This window comes from Schistocerca nitens, unplaced genomic scaffold, assembly GCF_023898315.1.
Source record: "Schistocerca nitens isolate TAMUIC-IGC-003100 unplaced genomic scaffold, iqSchNite1.1 HiC_scaffold_375, whole genome shotgun sequence".
NCBI classification, from domain to species: domain Eukaryota; kingdom Metazoa; phylum Arthropoda; class Insecta; order Orthoptera; family Acrididae; genus Schistocerca; species Schistocerca nitens.
This window is the reverse complement of record NW_026045909.1, coordinates 6,771,312-6,781,580: the sequence shown is the minus strand read 5'-3', so window position 1 is coordinate 6,781,580 and position 10,269 is coordinate 6,771,312.

The following is a 10,269-nucleotide window of genomic DNA, read 5'->3' as shown; positions in this document are numbered from 1 at the left end:
TTCATGTTGAGTGTAACATGACAACGAACTAATACCTTAGTGATAGATTAATTCAGACTCTCTACAGATTTGTTTTCCTACAGTGGAACCAGGTTACAAAATCGAGGAGGTACCTGGTAATCCAATACATCTCCCCTTGACTGTTCAGACATCAGACCATTTTGAGATGAATTTCATAAATCAGAAAGCGAATCTTGTAGATCTTTGCGGTGAGGAAATTATCGTAAGTATTCATCTGAAGCAGTAAAAATTTAGTAAAGTATAAATACAATGCTCACAGCCATTAGAAGACCACTTTACAGAAGAAGTAGTAAATCGTAACACATGAGAATTACGAGTTTCTTAAGTCGATAGGACTGAAGCCTCGCAAGACGACATCACTCGGTTCAGCACGAAAATCTGATCATTCGTCAGGAATATTTTTCCCACGAACCTTTTGCTTCAATAACCTTAAACAACAACGATGAGATAAGAATTATTATTAAGCATCAAGATAAGTTAACACTTTCAAGCAATAGTTTCCTATATCTGGAAGGAAGATTTATGGTCATGAAGAACGATGGAAGTTCTCTGCCAACAGCAACATCACAATTAACACATAATTCATTCACCTTCCTGTTTCAAGAAATAAGATATGAACATAATGGTATGGAGCTAGACCGCACAGGAAATGTTGGAATCACATCAACTCTCAAAACATATGCTTCTACGTCAGCTTCGGATATGAATGCCTTAGAAAATACAGGATGGTTCGTAGATGGATCTATAAGTGCGCATTTTAGCGCCTGTATCCTGCTCAGAATGTCAATGGGCTTCTTTTACGACAACAAACGAGTCATTATGGGTGCTAAACAGGAAATGATTCTAGTTTGAAGTGCTACAAATAATAACTTACATATTCAAGAAGCGCCGGAAGAAGAGAATAAAATTGTGCTGGATTAATTGGTGTGGCAAGTACCCCATTTATCTGTATTAAACGAAGAGTGCCTGGAACTTTTGCATGTGTTGCACGCAGATGCCTACTTACCATTAACTTTCTGTTCATGAGAATTTCACAGGTATGCAGACCTTCCAGAGACTTTTAAACAGTCATGAGGAAAAAAAAATCTGTTGAACTAGATACTCCTCAATTTATTATTCTAGCGCCGCAAACAATTAAGAAGGCGAATCAGAAAAAGGATTGAAGCATATTTGACAACTCTAAACTCATTGCTAAAATGTGCCTAAATACAGAGTACTTTTCATATGATAACTTATAGCCTGACTGGAAGGGCAACAATGTTGGTCTATGTATGATATGTATGCAAGGTTTTACTCTTCCTAGTATGAAGGCGATGAATTTGGATGCATGTTCAGTCCTACGAAGTTTAAAGAATTAGCACCCCTGGAGATGATTGATTGGTCCAAATAAAACGAGGCCATTAGAAGTGGAACTGTAGATGTGCATGTTGAATTTCTATCATTGTAAAAACTTTCCTAATGCAAGGAAGCATATTCGTTATTGCTACATGACCGTTCGTAAATTACTCACCTCTTACAGGAATCATACAATGTGTTGTATAAATGTACAGGTATGCCACCACATGCGTCATATTTCATAAAGACGCCTCAGAGTGCAAACATCATGGTGGATTTAAAGGGGTTTTATTAATAGTGTGGGCATTTTGAGTTTAAGGATATTGCATTCTCCAATGCTGGACAAGTATTATCGAGGTATTTCACAATCGTTGCTTCACCCAAACCGCTTAGTACAGTACAGTGCGCTAAGACCTGTCAAACTTCATGTTTTTCCACCACTCACAGGCTTCAAGTAAGTGGTTAACATATTCCATCTGTGCTGCTCATGAAGAATTGGGTAAATAAGTTTAAGGACTTTCTCTATATGATATTGAAATTGGTGGCGGTCCATTGCAGTGTGCTGCCATATTCCAGCGTGGGACTCTCTGTATACAGTGAAATGCCAATCATCCAGTACACGAATCAAAGTACAGACCTCATCTGGAAAGTGAACTCTTTTCTCCATGCTCTGCACTGACATTCCTGGACACTCGTGATAAGTGCTCAGTGTGCATGCAGCAGGGTGAAGGTGATCCCACAGCTACTCACACCACTTTTGCAGAAGGACACATACCATATGTAGCAGTACATCAAGTTGTATGCTTGTATGATTCCAACCTCAACAAATTCGAATCATATGTCAGTGATAATCCTGTGACATGGATGCTCTCTGACTTTGAAATACTTGTGTGGGAAGTTAATCCCATTTATTGCAGCAACATTCCCATGACTAAATAGCTGGAGAACGATGCCTGATATGGGTAGGCACTTGATATCGTGTCCATGGGCTGCTGTTGTCAAAGAAGCAGAAAGTCCTTGCGGAGACCACTGTCATTTAACATGGACTTTCAGTGGTGCAGCCCACAATGGATGCAACTTGAAGTACCACCTGCCACAACGCATGCCTGTTCCCCTGTAATTTGAGTGGGTATGATGCTCACTTTCTTGTTGACCACTTTGGCGATTTTAGCTTGGAAAAAGATAAGTTCAGTGTCATACCTGACAAGCAGAAAAATACATTTCGTTTTCCAAGTGAATGACGTCAAGAATATCACTCCATTTCCTGGGTTCATTAAGATGCATGCATACACCTGTCCAGAAAAATGCTGAGACAATGCATCAGGAGGATATGCATATCAACAGATCTGCATATCATGATGATGACGAAGAATGGAGATTTTCCATACCAATATATGGATTCGATGGAAAGACTCCAGAAACCACACTGCCTGATATAACCACATCCATCAGCAAACTCACAGGCACTGCTATAATGGATGCAGATTATAGGCATGCAGTAAATGTTTGGTAGGAGTTTAACATCTCTAACTTAGAGGAATATGCTAAATTGTACATGGAGACAGATATTCTCTTGCTTTTACACGTTATTGAGCAATTCCAGAGTGTCTGGCTGGGCATCATTCTGGATCCTGCCTTCTATTACATTGTGCCAGGACTTTAGTGGGATGCTCACATATCTACATAAAACTGTTGACTGATGTTGATATGTTGCTTTTTTTCGAATGTGGGATTCGCATGGGCTTTGCCAGAGCATCCACAGGTACACCAAGGCAAACAGTCCACGAATGAGTGTGGAGGAGTATAGGTCATCTGACAATTTGAGTTACATCCTTTATTTAGCTGTAAAAACTCTGCAGTTTGGAGGGCGCTGATCGCTGTCCAAAGATGAAATCATCCGACTGGGAGAAATATCCATCACTTGGCCTCTAAAGCTGTTGTGGGATACATCCTGAAGGCAGACATGGAATATCCCACGAATTTGCATGAAATGTACAGCAACTTCCTGCGGTGTCCAGAGCGTCTAGACCCAGGAAACAGTGCCGTTTTCAAGCTGATACCAACGCTAGGGAATGAACAGAGACACATTCTACACTACAGACACTACCAGCAGTGTCTCACGTTGAGGATGAAACTTGTTAGAATCACTCCCAGCATCTCCTTTGACCAGCGTCCCTGGTTGAAATACATTGATGGTTACCTCGAAAAGAATGCTCTCATGACGTGTGGTTTTGAAATTTATTTTCATAAATTAACGAATAATTTAGTTTTTGGCAAAACCATGAAGAATGTTAGAACCCCCCGCAGAATTTGTTTGCTTGTGACAGTGTACCAAGTTGTATGCTCATATGATTCTGGTCTCAACATATTCGAGGAGCAAACGGACAGATAGAGGTGCTCAGTGAGGGACAGAGAGACAGGGGGAGGGAGAGATGGGCAGAGGGAAGGTAAGGAGGAGATGAGCAGAGAGAGGGGGAAGGAGAAGATGAACAGGCAGAGACAGGGAGAAGGATATGGACAGAGAGAGAGAGGAGGAAGAGATGGTCAGAAAGAATGCAGAGGAACTGTACAGGGGAAGTACACGGTGATGTACAGAGGGTGGGAGGGCTTGGACAAAGAGAGGGCTGAAGAGAAGGTGGACGGACAGAGAAAGGGTGGAGGAAATAGCCAGAGAGAGAGGCAAGGAGGAGATGAACAGACAGAGATGGAGAGGAGGAGATAGGCAGAGAGAGGGCAGAGGAGGATAAGGACAGGGAAAGAACAAAGAGATATACAGAGAGTGGGAGGAGGAGGAACTGGACAAAGAGATGGCGGAAGAGGCGGTGGAAAGACAGAGAAGAGGAGGAGGATATGGACAGAGAGAGGGATTAAATTACATTAGATTAGATTCAGTTTTCATTCCACAGACCCAAAAAATGAGATGATTCTCGTAGGTGTGGAACAAGTCAGAGACTATAACATGCAAAACATAAAACATTTGAATATAATACTCACAGGCCTGGTTATCTGTCAGGAGATTATCAAAATAGGTGAATAGATTACAGTAAACTTGGAATGCAAATATTTGTAGAATTAATACACTGTCAGAATGAAACATAGTTATGCACTTTTAATAAATTTATCATATACAAAATACCTAATCTTGCCTGTTGTGGTCAAGTGCTGTCAAAACTGAAATCTAACAGAAATTTTTACTTAGGCTGGTCTAACAGTCCCTATTAAGATATTTATCTATAGAATAGAAAGAAATGCCTATTAAAAAGTCTTTCAAACTCTGTTTAAACTGTCCTTTATCTGAAACCCCTCCTCCAAGGAGGAGATGGACAGAGAGAGGATGAAGGAAGAGATGACAGAGAAAGGACCACAAAAAGATATTCAGAGAGAGGGGGAGAGGCAGACTGCCTGAGAGAGAGCGGAAGAGAGAGAGGGAAGGTGGAGGAGGAGATGGGTGCAGATTATGTGACTTATAACTGAAGAGCCGAAGAAACCGTTATATCTGCGTAATATCGTGTAGAGTCCCCGTGAGCTAGCAGAAGTGCGAACCTTGCAGAACTAGCACTCCTGTAAAAAAGGATATAGTGGAGACATGGTTTAGCCACATCCTAGGGGATGTTTCCAGAATGAGATTTTCACTCTGCAGCGGAGTGTGCGCTGATATGAAACTTCATGGCAGATTAAAACTGTGTGCCCGACCGAGACTCGAACTCGGGACCTTTGCTCTACCATCTGAGCTACCGAAGCACGACTCACGGCCGGTACTCACAGCTTTACTTCTGCCAGTACCTCGTCTCCTAGGAGGTACGAGGTAGGAGACGAGGTACTGGCAGAAGTAAAGCTGTGAGTACCGGGCGTGAGTCGTGCTTCGGTAGCTCAGATGGTAGAGCACTTGCCCGCGAAAGGCAAAGGTCCCGAGTTCGAGTTTCGGTCGGGCACACAGTTTTAATCTGCCAGGAAGTTTCATATCAGCGCACACTCCGCTGCAGAGTGAAAATCTCATTCTGGAATTTGCGGAAAGGTTGCACTTATGTAGCGTTTAACGATAGTTTTCAGTCTAAATTGGTCCCGTTCTTGCGTGATCTTTTACCGACCGCAGCGATGTCGGAGAACTGATTTTTACCGGATTCCTCATATTCACGGTACAGTGATACGGGAAAATCCCCACTTCATCGCTACGTCGGAGATGCTGTGTCCCATAGCTCATGCGCCGACTGTAACACCACGTTCAAACTCACTTAAATCTTGACAATCTGCCATTGAAGTAGCAGTAACCGATCTAACAACTGCGCCATACACTGGTTGTCTTATATAGGCGTTGCCGAACGCAGCACCGTATTCTGCCTGCTTACGTATCTCTGTATTTGAATACACATGCCTCTAACATTTTCTTTGGCGCTTCAGTGTACAAAAAATTGTGAAGCCACAGGTATAAAGAGAGTGCTGAAATAAAAATCTTATAAAATTAATCTAGTTTGCTTCATTATTCTTATTTTTGAGCTGAATAACAAACAGATTGGCATATTAATAGTAGGTAGGTATAATGCCATTTCAGATATTGTTGGGTAAGAAGAAGCTGGAATAAACCTGTTATTTAACACTAGTTGCACTTTTTATTAATCTCATCAATATGTTTAAAATCGATTTAATACTTTCACAAACACGAGAATAAAACGCAGAAACTAATTTTTTAAATAAAAATTAATTTGTAGTATATGATTTTTAAAAAAAATTTGACTACAAAGTATAAAATAGTTTCTCCTAGTTCCATACAGACTTCTAACCCCCTTTTAAATAATCCTGAAAATTTGTAATTGTGAATTTTTAATATCTGTGAAAATGCTAGTAAGATTTTAAACGAAAAACCTTGAGCGCATGCATTGGAAAATAGTAAAGAGGTGAACTGTTCATGCATCAGTTATGTACTGCATACACCTCACGTTTTTCGTTTTAAATCTCGGTAGTATTTTGACAGCCGCTAAAAATTCACAGTCACACGTTTTCAGTACCACCTGTACGCGGTTTAAAATCTGCACGGAGGCATGCGAGATTATTTTATACGTTTAAATTTGATTTAAATACATGGTATATTAAAAATTTGTTTTTATTTAAATAATTATATTCTTCTTTTTGCTGTTCTATTCCGTGCAAGCCTCTTCATCTCTGCGATGTGCATACACTTGTACATGCTTACTGTAGTCAAGCCTTGCTCTCCATCTACAATTTTCACTCCCCACAATTACCTCCATTATCAAATTGTCTGTACCATCACACCTCAGAATGTATCCTGTCAACCAATCGCTTAATTTAATCACCTTGTTTCATAAATTTCTTTTCTCCCCAGTTCGATTCGTGCCTCCTCACCACTAATCTAATTTATCCTTCTAACCTTCAGCATTCTTCTGTAGCATCAAATGTCAAAAGCTTCTGCTCTGTTGTAGTCTGGACTGTTTACTGTTCACGTTTCAGTTCTGTATAAAGCTATACCCCAGACAGCTACCTACATAAAAGACTACTTAACACTTAACTTTGCATTTGGTGTAAACAAATTTATATTTTTCAGAAACTCTTTCGTTGAATTTCTGGCCTGCATTTTATATTCTCGGCTGTTGTCAGATATTTTACTGCCTAAATTTCAAAACCGATCAATTACTTTTAGTGTCTCATTTCCTAATCTATTCCCCTCAGCAACGCCAGATTTAATCGACTACTTTCCATTGACCTTGTTTTACTTTTGTTGATGACCATCATACAATCTCTTTTCAAGACACTATCCATTCCGTTGAACTGATCTTACAAGTCCTTTGCCGTATCTGATAGCATTAGAAGACCATTGGAAAATTTCAAAGTTTTTATTTCTTCTCCCTGAATTTTAACTTCCTTTCAGGCAGTCTCCTTGGAAGCCTTTAGTACAAGTTCAACGCACACAGTGAATAACATTGTATATAGGCTGCAGCTTTGCTTCACTCCCTTCTCAACTACTTCGTCCCATTCATGTCCATTGTAAGTAGGCTGTTTACGTTTTTTTATTGGTAACGCCACCTGTGTATGAAAATCACTGGCTGTGCTGTGTGCAGTCTGTGGCCGCTTTGCATTGTTGTAATACTCGCCATTGTAGTGTTAGGCAGCTGGCTGTGAACAGCGCGTAGCGTTGCGCAGTTGGAGGTGAGCCGCCAGCAGTGGTGGATGTGGGGAGAGAGATGGCGGAGTTTTGTAATTTGTCATGAACTGCTATATATATGATGATATCAAGGTAAATACATTCTTTGTTCTCTATTAATATCTTTCATTTGCTAACTATCCCTATCAGTAATTAGTGCCTTCCATAGTTTGAATCTTTTATTTAGCTGGCAGTAGTGGCGCTCGCTGTATTGCAGTAGCTTGAGCAGCGAAGATTTTTGTGAGGTAAGTGATTTATGAAAGGTATAGTTTAATGTTAGTCAGGGCCATTCTTTTGTAGGGAATTTTGAAAGTCAGATTGCGTTGCGCTAAAAATATTGTGCGTCAGGTTAAGCACAGTCGTATGTAAAATTGTTCAAAAGGGGACGTTTCATATGTCGACCCTTAGCCGAGGATACCTCACTGGAATCTTCTGATTTTTTCTTGTAGTTTGTGTAATTAGTGTAGCTATTGTTTATTGCTAGCGCGTAATTATAGAGAGAATTTCCTTTGTAGTTGTAGTTTTTCATTGTTGTACAGTAAAACAGTTGTGGCATGCATGTAGATTTGCACCAAGTATTTCGCAGCTGCAATTAACTAGATATTATTTTCAGTGTTATGTTAATGTGTTCTCTTATTTTTGCTCTTCAAATTGTGTTTTTCTGTGTTGTCGTGTGAAATACTGTGACAATAATGGCGTGTGAAAAACGCAATACTAGGCTCCAAAGTAAACTGAGAAATGACAGTGAAAATGAAAGCAGTGTGTTAGCGCCACCGTGTAATGAATTAACTAATATTCAAAGTAGTAATTTGGTAACTGTGCATAGGGAAATGGAGCGGGTGGCAAACAATGGCGTGGACAGTGAAACAATTAGTGAAGAGGGAAGCATTATCGATCGATCGGTCGGCAATAGCTCGCCTCAGGAAGCCGAAATGACACGACACGATTTCGCAAATACTGTAGATTCAGGTTCTGGGTCATCACCGTTTTCTCAAATGAGTCAAGACACATGTTCTGCTTGTCAAAATGTGAATGTTGCCGGTGAAAATGCACTGCCAAAAAGCATAGAGAAACAGATTCCAGACACTAATACATTATTATTGCAATTAATGCAACAAATGGAACAAAATCAGAGACAAATGGAACAAAATCAGAGACAAATACAGCAACAGTTAGACAGAATGGTACAAAATCTTCAAAAGTTAGACACAATGGAAGAAAATCTTCAAAAGTTAGACTCAGTGGAACATGAGCTTGAACAAACACGTGAAGATTTAACTACTGAGTTACATAACATTGAATCGAAATGCCAAAAAGTCTGTAATGCCGTAAAAACACAAATTTGTGAGCATTTTCAACCTATTTTTTCGCGTCATGAAAATGCACTACAGAATCACGAAGCAGCCATAAAAGAACTGCAAACTATTGTTCATGAAAATCATGAGACCTTGCAAGCTAAATTTGACTCAGTTGCATCTACCGATTCGGTTACGCAACTTGCAAAAACTCAGGAAAACTTAAAGGACACAGTAGATACTCTGAAACTTGGTTCAGAAAAACACACTGAGGAAATAAGTACACTATCGGATAAAGTAGCCGAACTTTCAGATCAGTTCACTAATTTATCTACGAAGGTAGATGATAATCTGAATGACACAAAACCGGTACTCTTTAATGACACAGAAGAGTGCGAACAAATTAGGAAATTCAATCAATATCAAATCAATATACAGTACAAAAGAGAAATCCGGGAAGTACAAGATCAGTTGGCACAAGTAATACAAAAATTACAAATTTCAGAAGACACTCGCGCTCCAACACGGGAAGAGGGACTTAGAAATACAGAAAAGACGCAAAATAATAACACAGGGCACTTCGGAAATTATGAAAGAAATTGGCAAGGTACAGCGAATTTTGAGATGGAACCGCCGGCACGACCTAAAAATGACCGATATGCTACTCGCCGACACGATGATTTTTACTATAAGCTGCTAAAAAAAAAAAAAAAGGGGGGAGGCAGAATAACTTCAGACGCAACAGTTCGGCGCACAGTTACGATTCAGGGAGAAATTCTCCACCACATGACCGACAAACAAGAAACTATGTAAACTACCGACATAACGACAGACCTGAATTTCATCAGAACTGGCGGGATTATAACAGAGCTGGGCCCTCTCGGCAAGGCGAATTTGTAGAAGCTAGGTCTCCTAACTGCAATAACGACGCGCGCCAACAAAGAGACAATAGGCAATGACCCGCACCGCAGGCAGACACCTGCGCCGGCTGGCTCTGAGATAAATAACATAGCGCTAACCTTGAGAAAAATTCCAGTGTTCCTTACCGACGTATACCGCATGACAATTGCATTCAAGTTCAAACGCTGAGTACTATGAAGAGTAAAGGATTTCACCACACTTCACATATAAAACCGCTCATTGAGAGATAATCTGCTTTTTAACTTAGTCTTTGCTATAAAATTTTTCACTTTACATTACTAGTATGCTTTTTTAGACTTAAGTAACTGTTAACATGCAACAATGTTTGAAGTTAAGTATGCAGTCTAGAACCTAGGGAACATTTTTAAACAGAAGTTACGAATGCATTGTTATAGTGAACAGACGACACAGTGTTGTATTTGTACATTCTTGCTTGTTAGCTGCACGATTACGTAACGACTATCAGGCTTACATACTTAGGACACATGCTGGTACTGCTAATGAGATTTTAATGCAACATTTTGGTTTATTTGAAAATACATT